Genomic DNA, 13,750 nt, shown 5'->3' on the forward strand with positions numbered 1-13,750 from the left:
AGAATTTAACTGAAAAGACTTTTTCATGTTCCCTTGGCAACCGCCAAAAGAGTAAGCAAGGTGCAGGCTATAGACAAGTGCATCGGTTTCCCAAAGGGAGACGCTGTATGCACCTTTGTACTTGGCTTCCTTGCTAAGAATCAGTCTCCGTCTAATCCCCTCACAGCGAGCATCTCCGCATGCCAAGTGCACGCATACAAGAAACACCGCAGATGTCACGCAGCCTTTGTACATATATTTGCATTCGTATCATTGTTATGTTATATGTATCATTCTTAGTGCAAGCATTACAATGTTAGCATTCCAGCTATATGTATCATAACTTCATTCGTGTGTTGTATATTGATTTATGTACATCTTTCCATCCTCCAACAAACACGGTTGTATTCTGACTTCTGTTTTGTTCGCCTCTTGTCAGGCACTACATTTCTGCTCGCAAGATATGTTGACCCATCTGCCTGTTGTTTGAATAAATCAGTAAGTTTGTAGATGCAGCCTCTTATTCTTCAAGCAGGGACACAGACTTCTCTAAGAAATCTTCATCCAAAATTAAATCCTCACAGCCAGGTTGTGTGAAAAATTTGAGAATACTCCATATTGAAGACTTACCAGTCTGTTGTGGTTATGAAATGGTCTCGACAGTTCTTGAAATCATTTGGAACTGTTGTAGAAATTAGGATGAACTTTATTGATATTGAATCCAAATGGGAAGCCATGATGAGGCTCTAAAGGCTAGTAGTATGATAAGTTCCATACAAATAGGCCAAGCTACAGCACGAGGAGCCTTAACTGACAAAGTTCTCAAAGACATGGACGTTTATGTGCCATCTAAATGGGCTCAGGACAAACCAGAGAGTAACCAGAATGCAGAATTAAGGACTCCTAAACCTCCTATGTGGGTGGTAGCTTCAGCCAAGGAGGAAAATTATTACTATTATAAATTTTACAGGTTTCTTCAGAAAAAGGTGGGAGGAATAAAGAGCGATGATATTTCTCGTCATGGGAAGAACACTGTTCTTATTCATGCTAAATCCACAACCCAAGCATATATGCCAACCTTGTTGGACATAAAAAAATGATGAACTGATTACGAAGATCAAGCCCCACTTAAGCTTTAGTTATGGGAGAGGAGTACTATTTGATAAAGACCTTTATGACATGACAGAAGAAGAAATTCTAGAAATGAGTCCCACTTCAGTTTGGAGAGTGAAAAAGCCAGCTATTTTAACCTTTGTAGAGTCTGAAGTACCTTCTCATGTCATATTTGAAAATGATAGGGTATGACTATGTCCTTTCCAGCAAAGACCAATACAGTGCTATCATTGCTTTAAGTTTGGCCACCCATCAAAAAACTGCGTAAATGCTAGAATTTCTATAAACTGATCTGGTGTCCATCATGATGATGATGATTGTAATAGAAAAGCAAAATGTGTTAATTGTCAACTGGAACATAAATCCAATAATAAAAATTGTGAAATTTATAAATTTGAACTGTCTGCACTAAATAAAGCCAATGCAGATCATATAAGTATCAGTTTTGCAAAAAGACAATTAGGACAACAACCTGGGAGCTATGCTCAAGTTCTTAAGCCACAACCCCTATCTACCGCTAGGGGTACAGTGGCAGCATCCTTTAATATAGCAGGTGCATCAACCCCTGTGGTAGTGGCCCAGCCATCTGGGTCAGGTGCTCGGCCTGTTGAGGCTAGAGCACAAGCCTCCAGGGAGGATAAGATGGCACTTAACCCAACCACCTTGGAATTGTCTCAGGCAGAGTCTCTGCCTGATTCAATGGAGACTGAGGAGCAAAAGCACCAAAAGAAGAGACGTTCCCCCTCATCCTCTCCTCCAATTAAACATGCATCACTTAGTAATAGATACGAAGTGCTAAGCTCAATGCAAGAACCCCAGCCTGAATTTAAATAAATTGACAAGAAAAGGAAACAAAATGACACCAGTAAATCAACAGACAATAAACCAAACCTGTCAAGACCAGTCCTTTCCAAATCATCTCTTGATAATAATCATAAACAAAGAGTAAATGAGAAAGTTCCATTCAAAGGGCCTTCCACCAAGCCCCAAAAATAGTTTTCACGTCAATACTACAATGGAACTGTAGAGGTCTTAGGGCTCAAAGTGAAGAGCTGAAGGTACTGCTCCATGACCATAGCCCAGGTATTGTGTGTCTCCAGGAAACTAAGCTTGGAAGCACACACTATAATCTTGGGGGTTAAATTACAGCATACATAATTCTCCACCACCAATCGGAGATAGAGCTAAGGGAGGTGCAGCAGTTATTGCCCAAAAGTCGTTGCAACACTCCTTGCTATCAATTAAGACTCATCTCCAAGCTGTAGCGGTAACTTTCATTTTAGACAAGCAAATTACAGTTTGCTCCATCTAGCTTCCTCCTGATTTGGATTTCACTTATTGATCAGTCAGCTTCCTACTCCTTTCCTTCTCCTTGGTGATTTTAATGCTCACAACCCCTGTGGGGTGGGAACACGACAGATGGCAAGAGTAGGATGTTGGAGGGTATTGTGGATGATCCTAATATCACTATACTCAATAACGGAGCCATGACTTACCACAACATGTACTCCAGTACTTACTTGGCTATCGATCTGAGCCTTTGCCCATCTAGTGTTCACATTGATTATGAATGGTCAGTAAATGACTGTCCAAATGGGAGTGAATCCTTCTTTTGAGATCTTGAAACAGTGTGACTCAAGTCTTCTTGGATCTAGATCTTCAATGCCATTTTAAATCAGACGGCCGGGTGAACTGGAGGATGAAAGTATACAAACGCGGAAGATCCTACAAGTGAAAAACAAGCTGCTATCCCTCCATGGTTTATTCTAGCAATATATATATATATATATATATATATATATATATATATATATATATATATATATATATATATAATATATATATATACATATATATATTTATATATATATTATATAATCAATGATTCCAGATTATAAAATTTGTTTCAACAGCGAAAAAATCGACGTGAAAGAAAAATGCATTTAACGTTACGAATACCCTATCAACATATTAAATCAGTTATCAAAGGACATAATCCCCTTGATGACACAGTGAAAACTTAACTACTCAGAGAAATTAATAATGATTAACTTATGATATAATAACCTTCCTGTACTCATAGCATGAAGTTCAGGGGAGAGAGAGAGAGAGAGAGAGAGAGAAAGAGAGAGAGAGAGAGAGACTGTTTTAGTAAAAGCTAATAACTTTCGGCATTGGCATTAATGCCGCTCTCTCTCTCTCTCTCTCTCTCTCTCTCTCTCTCTCTCTCTCTCTCTCTCTCTCTGACATCTAATATATACGAACTTTTACTTATATAGCTAACGAACTCTCATTATACCTTAATATGTCATCAACATAGTAGAAAAAAATTACGAAATAAAATGCCTTCCGTTACACCAATTCATAACACATTTTGTAATGAGGCATAACGCATCGGTCACTAAAGAATCCAAGCAAAGTTTTACATTGTGCGTGTGTGTGTGTCCAACTCGCGTGCCAGTCGCTATGGGCGTTTTGGAGAATAGATTTCGCATATGGTTAAAGTCACTGGAGATTCACTAAAAGATTTGCAACAATTCTGTATTAGAAAGTAATGCATGTATGTATATACATACCTATATATATGTATGTATATATATTATATATATATATATATATATATATATATATATATATACACACACATACATACCTACAGTATATACAGTATATGTGTATGTATATATGTATATGTATGCATGTATGTATATATGCATTATACTTACACATATAAATGTCTGTGCATGTATGTATGTATGTTATGTATGTACATACATGCACAGACATTTTTATATATATATGTATATATATATATATATATATATATATATATATATATATATATATATATATATATATGTGTGTGTGTGTGTGTGTGTATAATGTATATATACATACATGCATACGTTATATATGTATATATACACATATATACATACATATACGTATATACATAAGTATATATATGTACATATAGATATATTCATTAAATCCTGACCGATTTCACAGGTAGCTTTCCAAGACATCGTCAAGGGGACCAGTACAGAGTGGCAGGAATCTATAACATACGGGCTAGAGTGACAGCACCGTCGTACATACAGGCGTTGGAAAACTTATTTGGACCTGATAAGTAGAGAAAAGGATATAGGACCTGTAAACTCTTTTAGTGTTGGAGGTCAAAGTTCCTTTTCAAAATGTTTGTTTTCAGCCATACGACTATGCTTAATTCTTTTGGCTGTTGACCCAAGTAAGCTCCCTCCCTTCTTTTGAATGATTTGGATCGAGTCTATTACATGCTTTTATTCAGGCATTTTACAAACCTGGATTTTACTGGTCCCTGTTTGCCAGATACGTATGTCATTTTATGAACCACAATGCCGTCTTAACTACTCGATTTTTTCAGACATTGGATCAAGGTTTAGTAGTGACAAGGGTTTCCATTGTGGTTATTAGAATTACATGTACATGCTTCCATATATACATCTACATATACATACATGTGTATATATATGTATATATATATATATATATATATATATATATATATATATATATATATATATATATTATATATATGTATTTCTGATTCACCACAGGACTGATCCCCAGTCTTTCGAGTGAAAGTCCAGAGCATTAGCATTTCCATTTACATATTGCAAAGTGATGTGATTTTTATCGTCTGTTTCTATCAGAATTGACATTAGCATAGCTCTTGAAAGTTAAGTATACCTTAGTTTTACCAGACCATTGAGCTGATTAACAGCTCTCCTAGGGCTGGCCTGAAGGATTAGACGTATTTAATGTGGCTAAGAATCAATTAGTCACTCTTGAGTCAGAGCAGTGTCTAGAATGAGGATTTTCTTGAATAACGATTCCCCTTTTGCTAGGGTGCTGAGGATCAGGTATCCATTTGGAATTTGGATGATGTTTGTGAGTATTTAGGTGCCTGAGGCAGCAGCTCCCACGAGCGTTTGTTAAATATGGTACTGTTCACCTCCAGTATTAAGAATGGGGTAGCACTCCACAACTGGCTATGTTTAGTTTCACTATGAGTCAAGATTAACAAGTATAGTGTCTCGTACCTGTTCTTGATGCGACAATATATCTGTTTACACACACTCTTGACTTTTTCAATTCTGTTTCTGAAGTGGGTTCTCTGAACGGCGGACTCTTTCACGTCGTATAACTTTCTGTCGAGAGATTTTATTGTTCATAAGAAAAATAAAAGCAACAAAACATTTATGTCTCTGTACCAGAGGATCCCAAGGATTTAGAAATAATAGTAAATGTCTGCACTTTACAGATTATTCAGATATCACCTCGACTTAAAAAATAAAACAGCTAAGGGAAAGTGATATATAAAATAGGAATAGAAATATATTCAGTAAGGAAAGTAACAAATGTAATGCCAGTTACTTACAGCAGTAAAAAAAAAACTATGTTTATGAATGAACATTTTTTGAAAGTGAGATTTTCCCACAACGCCAAAAAATAAAAAAGGAAAGAACTCCACGGAGGGATCATTAACACAGACGATGCAACTGCAACATAATAGAAAAACCAAGACAATTCAGTCTTAAAAACAACAGGAGCTTCCACACAAAATTAACGAAAGTCTCAGAATATAGTGAGTTAAGATCAGTCGCACATTCAAGCAGCCAACCATCCGCTTAATTCTACCTAAGTTCTCAGTTATATGATTAATGGTGACTCATCAAGTATTTCACCCTTTTTGCTAGAAACAGCAACATTAAGTTTAGCATAAAACCATTAGTAACTTAATAGATGATATTAAACGAAAGTAAATTACAGTATACAGCATGTGAGCAGTTCATTAACACTAAACATTTACCAAGATTATTCGCTTCGGTGAAAGTTTTCCCCGTGGAACTCTTGCCTTTTAACTCTTAAGAAAAACCAGGTTTTTTTATCACAAATGAAACCCACCCTCTTTTCAATCTATTCCTTCACACCTTGCCCCCACATTGTCGAATAAGAACTGACTGTTGGTTGGCACTGCACAAATGGCCGGGTCTGCAGCTCCACTCCGTTCACGTCCTGGTGTTCCATGGTTTCTTCCCAAAGAGTGTAAACTTTTCCACAGCAGGAGTTTCAATGGTGTGAAGAGCCTCTAGCGTCTTCGCTTCAAGTTAATGTGTGATGCGCCATTGTCAGGACTTGATGGCGACTTCCTTCTTCTGAAGCCATCTACTCCGTAGTCTCTTTGGTCTGTAGTTGGATGATGCAAGCCCATCGTGGTGGCTGTTGCTTGACTGACTGACTTCTTCAACAGTGACTTGTTGTCTACGCCTATGTGGAGACACTCTTGGAGGAGGCCTAAAGTAGCTCAAGTGTCTCACCAGTCAGAACATTCTATGGACAGCCTCCAGGACAACTCAGAGCCGGCGCTTCTCTTCAGTCTGGTTAATCCTTTGGGCAAATTTAGCAGGAGTAAAGGAATTTCAGTTTTGTTGTTTTCGCAGATGTCAGTGGGTATGATGTACGGTGAGCCGGCATTTCTCAGGTGCAGCTTTGGCAAATTACCAAGAGGACAGGGGACTTTGTTATCTTGAGACATGTCAGTGTGATTTGTGGGAGAGAGAGTGACTTTAATCCGAGATGTTTGTTACAAGGTGGAAAGTCAAAGAGTTAAGCCGAACAGCAAGGGACTCTCTCTATCTGTGCGTGTGGCTGGGGTTAAAACAAGAAATGAATGAAAGGCATTTCCTTTCCTAAGGCTTTCTTTTTACCTTACCATTTCCCTAATAACGAGCGGCTGCAGAGGGAAACAGAACAAAGGTCACTGTAACATTGATCTTTTAACTTTTAGGTGAAGTAAGGAAGACAGCCCTCCCCACCCTCTCCTGTGAAGCAGATTTCTACTTTTAAGCCTCCCAGTATGCTTGCACAAAGGCCTTGTTATAAGAAGTGCGTTGAGTCCTGTTTCTTAATGCACGTGCTCTACCACTACCTCGCATGCACGCTTTTGTTTTCCTTTTATGAAAAGCCTCCTGATGTAACGAAACCCTTTTCACGCCATCCAGCCTCCTCTTCCTCCTCCAAAAACTTGTAAATGTTTAGCGTTTTTCGTAAGCCATCATATTCCCACTAAGTAGTATACTTGGATCCATCCTTTATCCTATGTTTGGGGTAAGCATTTATTGCAATTGTTTTTCTTATAGAATTTTAACACGTCCACCCCTCTAATCCTTCATTTTCTCCCATATACCGTACAAACAGTATGATATATAATGTAATATTTATAAGGTAAAGGGCAAAGGGATGTATATTGGAGTGCCAGCATTTATGTGAATCACTGAGTGAGAAGTGATGTTTCACAGTGTGGCAATTATTGTTAAACCTTACCAGGACTTGCACTGTGAGATTCACTTGTCTCTCAGCCCTCGCCGAATATCAAGTTGGCAGAGCTAGTTTCACTTGCCAATAAGAGTGTCGTCGGCCATTTATTTTATAAAAAGATTTACATCATAATCAACCTGCACGAGGCACAGCTCATGATCAAGATATCGAGAGTAATTTATCCTGCAACAGTTATATACTATAGCAAGACACTTGATTCTTAGAAACTTCATGTCACTGGGTTGCCAACTGCTCTGATAAGTCATTACCACTGGTTAGTGTATCAACATGTAGCTAGTATTACCCGTTGAAGAGGAAAATGTTGTAGTTAACCCCAGTTGTTTATTACTCCGAAGTAGGAGTGTTTTCACTGCACCCCTGAAGGGCCTTATTGTCAGAGATTGCATTTGTTGGCTTCCCATCGTTAAGGTTTTCTTGGTGTTTGCAGGAAACGGCCATGGATCGTTAGTTTTTTTGTGATTATTGACATTATTATTAATACCTGACTTTTCATTAGCGAATAATAGCCAATTCCTTATCAGATCGGTGGTTACGTTCAGGAAACACAAAACTCCGAATATTTCTTAACTGTCTTTGGGTTTTAAGGCATAGAGAAGAGGGGCGAGCAGAATCATGCAATTTTGAGCCTTCCGAGCAAGAATGGGCATTGGATCCTGTGAATGGCCGTTCTTATGAGACCTCTGAACAGGAATGGCATTCCAGAGGTCCCTCTCCGTTCCGCAAACAGGAAATGAAGACGCCGTCTCCTGGGAGTTCAAATGCAGTGAAAGCATTTTGACTGTGATTTGTAACACTGGTTGAAATGTCCCGTGATCTGGTACATTTGCAGGACTAGAAAATGGAATGCATAACATGGTGTTATGGATGATGTCTTTTGCAATACGGGATTTAAAATCTGAATACTTGTGAGAACGAATTTAATGGGTGATGTAAATATATAAACGAAATTTTCCCATTTCCGAACGTGTGACTTACAGACGTTACCTAAAGGGTGAAATGTAAAGCATCATTACAACAGATAGTACAAGCGCTTGCGTGTTTTATCCCAAATATCTGATAAAATCTACTGTGCAGTACTAATAGATCATTAACGAAATTTACATGTGTGAACATAGGCAAATCGGATACTAATGCAGTTGGAACATCCAGTGATAGACAAAGAATATGTGTGTATGTATGTATATATATATAATATATATATTATGTACTGTATAGTACATAATATATATATATATATATATATATATATATATATATATATATATATGTATGTATGTATGTATATATGTATGTGTATATGAATATATATAATATATATATATATATATATATATATATATATATATATATATATATATATATATATATATATGGGGAGAGAGAGAGAGAGCGGGTTTTGTATTATATGAGTGATCCTACAGGATCACTCACATAATAGGCTTATTTAGTAGTGCTAACTACTTTACCGTTATTAAATAAGTATTACTAACTGAAAAGCATGATCCGATCGAATTACCGTTATTAAGTATTACTAACTGAAAAGTAGGATCCGACCATTCGAACATGAGTTATAAAAGAAGCGAAAAACAAATCAATAGTATTTGGTGTCCTTTTTCCCAGTCTTTTATTTTTTTATTGTTTTTTAGGGCTGTCATCACATTTTTTTTTATTGTTTTTTGGGGCTGTCATCACAGAGAGAGTCACAGTCAGGATCGAACTCGTGGGAGGAATGAGAAAGGAGGGAACAGCAGACATGGGCCTTGAAGACCGTTATTATAATCAGGCCTAAGTCTTCCCCTCTGAAATTTGAGGCTTGACTCGTAGAGAAGAAAACTAATGTTTAAATATGGATACTGATTGCCTTGAAGATTTACTTTACAAACAGTTTTTGTTTTCCCCTGTAACTTCTTGTCTACGTTCAAGAAAAACCGAACAATTAAAGGAAACAAGGTGTTAGAATTGGCCATTGCAGTTTCGGTTTTGTTTATGTTGTCTAGATTTTTACTTTTGTAGTGATGTGACAGATCGTAGAATTTTTCCATTCAGTGATCTAGAGGAGTTTTATAAGGGAATGTGATATAATGCATGGCTCAGGAGAAACAACAAATGGTTCGCGTTTCTGAGAAAGCTATTCTTTTAAATATATATATTATATATATATACTGTATATATACATACATATATATAATATATATATATATATATATATATATATATATATATATATATATATATATATATATATATACACATATATATATATTGTCAAGTGCCAGCTTTCCTCTCCATAAACGGATCCCTGGACAATATGTAAAAAATTGTCTAAATATAAAAAGTTAACCTTATTCCATAGTACGAAAATGCTAAGATATTTTACCATGTAGCACTCCAGTGTCCTTATAATACCCACCTTCTGACTCCTCCTACTGTCCCCCTCCTCCTTACTCCCCCTGTCTCCCCCCTGCCCTCACGTTTTCCTTTGCTCTGGGTTTTTGCTCACATGTGGGTCTCGTCCCAGCACCTGCCTCGTAAAGCACTTACAGAGAACTTCTCTAATCATTGTGAGTAATAACTGGTATACCATATGATATTTTGGTTTTGGCATTCGGCAGAATATTTTGATTGCTTGTTGTGTTGGTAATGTTAATTAAGTGGTGTTATTTTGCTTTTGTGAAGTTTTGTTTAATTAAACGATGTAAAGTTTTGCGGCTTTTCTCCATACAACTTCTTATTTTATTTGGGATATATGTAATAATTTTGTGGATTTAATTGGAACCATGAAAATATATATGTATATATATTATATTTACGTGTGTGTTTTGCATATATATATATATATATATATATATATATATATATATATATATATATATATATATATATATATATATATATATATATATATATATATATATATATATTAGATAAAGAAATAAATTTAATTCCAATTGTTTTAATTACTAGAACTGTGGGTTTTCATTTGCCCCTTCATAAACTCTCTCCTTCGTTCCCAAAATGGTTAAGCCTTTAATCCTTCTCTCTATTCAAAATGGCTGCCTAAGGTCTTGTTTCCAGGTGACCTTCGAAGATGCCTTCCCCAACAGCATCAGGCACCGGCCATGGGAGGAGCCAAAAAAAGAGAAAGTTGGCGCCACACTGCTCTGGCAGGGTAACCTCTCCATGAGGCCTGACTGGATGCCATTGCTCGCTATAGAAAGCGAGGCGAAGATTGACCTTTTGCGCCATCTATCTGGACGCCCAGGCGTAATCCCCGAGGTTAGAAGTAGATGATGCAACAGCAGTCGAGAGAGAGAAGCGCTCAGAACTCCACCAAGGACAGATGCCCTTACCTTTGCCTGTCCCTTGTACACTCCATGTGTTCGACCCCGAGGTTCAAACCAGTATACTCTTGTTGTGGCATCCCCTTAATTCCCTCCTCCAGCGTCTGCGCCCTATTGAGGAGGACATCATCATCTTAATGAAGGTAATGTTCCCGGAATAAGGTTTTCTTAGTCATTCATGATCCTTTTGTTTCTCTGTCTGATTTATTTTCTATTTTCATTTTGCGATTGCCTTCAGTAATTTGTGTTGGAGCATTAAGTGTTAACATAATTATGCATTTAATGTTGAACTGAGTCATTTGGCACCATCTGTGCATTCCCGCAGTTCACTCTGAGGGTCATATTATTCTTGCAAGTAACCGTCTTGCATATCTTGCAGATCGACCCTGGCTGTAGAACCCCTCGGCTCTATCCCATGTGCAGTGGCCTTACGCAACCCCTTAATCTACCCCACTGCGATGTTCTGTTATGAAGACGTCATCGACATAGTTTCTACTGTTTAGGATTCATTCATTTAGCAGGCCCTTATTAATACCTGCCCAGTAATTGGTCATTCTTCTGATCTGTGTTTTATTATGTAAATATAATTAATTAAGAGATCCCTTTAGTTTTGCGCAATCTTCCCTCACATGAAGAAGGCTCTACGGCACAGTATTTCCTTTGATTTATTTGTGTACAGAGTTGCCTTAATCAGTCTATGTAGTCAGATGTTTTAATGAAATACAGTAGGTTTCTTGACAATATGAGGCACCCCTGCGATTATCGCTGCCGCCCAGAGTCAAGTAAGTATGCAAGGTATATTTGAAGCTATATATATATATATATATATATATATATATATATATATATATATATATATATATATATATATATATATATATACATATATATATGAATTATATATATATATAATATATGTGTATATATACATATATATATATATATATATATATATATATATATATATATATATATAATAAGAGAGAGAGAGAGAGAGAGAGAGAGAAATGCATTTCCATTTGAAATCCCTTTTTTTGATATCTTCCACTTTGATTTGTAATACCTTCAGAACTGTCGTTGATGTTTTATCACGGTATTTTATAAGCCACCCTAACATTAGCTCCCTTTATGAAATTTTTCTCCACTCGTAATGGGAGCCGGTTTTATCGTAATACTTTTTTGTTTTTAAAACAAAAATATGGCAGGTAATTTACATGAATCCTGAGCGAGTGATTTATGCGCTTGAATTTCCTTCACCCGACCATTAATTATGATAATTTGAAAGATTTCATTCCCATATGGCTCACGTATATTATTTGAAGTGCATCACCGCCGAATATATAAATACTTGAAATTAATGCGGAGAAAACTCCTTTGCATCAGATGTGTCGCTTGACGGAAATAATACTTGATTAATTCCCTTTTGAAGATTAATGTTTCCGAGAACTTTGACCAACATCGTTACCGAATTATGAATGTGAGTCTCCTACGCATTTTAATTGAAGAGGCATAATGATGATAAAGGACACACTCTTTTTTTTACGTTTGTTTCTCTATTCATAGATGCTTTTCAAATAGGTGTTTGTTTTGTTTGCTCCACTTTCTTGTTATAATTATCATAATATATAGTTTCCTCGACACAACACTTGTGATTTTGCTTTTCCCAACATTCGTGGGAGAAGAAAGTTTGTCATAACATCTGCGTTATTTGTTGCTTTGCAAGGTATTAGATCTTGAATCCTTATGTCAGAGTTCGATCCCAGGGAGAGGTAAAGCGATATCAGGCAAGATATAATGTTGACATGAGAAAGTTTTCACAAAAAGAACACAACAGTCACCGCCGCATTCATACTTCAACCCCTGAATTACAGTTGAAGGTTTTTGTGAAGAAAAGTGCCATAACATTACCTGCTTCGCAGAAGGATCATCAGCAACACGTTGATCCTCCTGCACATGCGCTGCACCATCCACGTTTCCTAGCACGAAGTCTTGTGCGTTCCGGATATATCTCCTAAGTGTTTTCTACATGACCAAACCATCTGAAAATATTGAAAGAGTAATTCCCCCCAGACTTGGCTTCTTTCATCTTTTTTTTCGTCTTTTCAAGTCTTCTGATGCCTCAAATAATAAGCAGAAGTGTCATGTCAGCAGGTTCGACCTTTTAATTCTCATTCTCATACAGCATCCACATTTTTCTTAAATAAAAGTGAATTGGTTAACATTCTTTTATACAGTCTCTCCACAGAGACACTGACCTCTCCTAATGTTTTGCACAGTTCCTGCTATCATCTTGGTTCAGTTTATTCTGAGCCTGATTCCTCTTTTCCTACTGGCATCATCATCCATCATGTTTGTTCTAAAGTACCTGTACATATCGTTCACCTCCGTTATTTCATCAACATTTTGACATTGATTGCTCAGTTTTCCTGATTTTATTCATCCTTTTAATATTACTCTTGTTCACAAATGTTCTAAACTTCCTCCCTTTGCTGACAATTTCGAATTCCTTACCTAGCTCGTACAGTTTTTCTTCGCTATCACCTATCGGTACAGCCTCATTTACAAACATCAAAGTTTCCACACGTTTGAGATTCAGTGTCTTTCCTCACAACTTGTACTGTACTTAGATGTCCTTCTCTTTTACATCGCCATTATGCCACCCGTGAAGAGATTGAACATCCAGGAAGACCCATTTTTACAGCTGCTACCACCATTAAAAACTGTTGATCCCCCTTAATAACTCATCTTCAGTGCCATACCTCTCCGTCACTATCCACGTTGATTCTTTTCCCCCCTTCACTTTCAGAACTCCCAAATAATGTTTCATTCTTGTCCACAGACTCCTCTTATATAGTGTCTCATATATTGCCATTTAAAATCCTTCCAAATCACTTCCTGTTATACTAAGAATTCCTACAGTCGCCTCAGTTACCTTT

This window comes from Macrobrachium rosenbergii, chromosome 39, assembly GCF_040412425.1.
Source record: "Macrobrachium rosenbergii isolate ZJJX-2024 chromosome 39, ASM4041242v1, whole genome shotgun sequence".
Taxonomy (NCBI): domain Eukaryota; kingdom Metazoa; phylum Arthropoda; class Malacostraca; order Decapoda; family Palaemonidae; genus Macrobrachium; species Macrobrachium rosenbergii.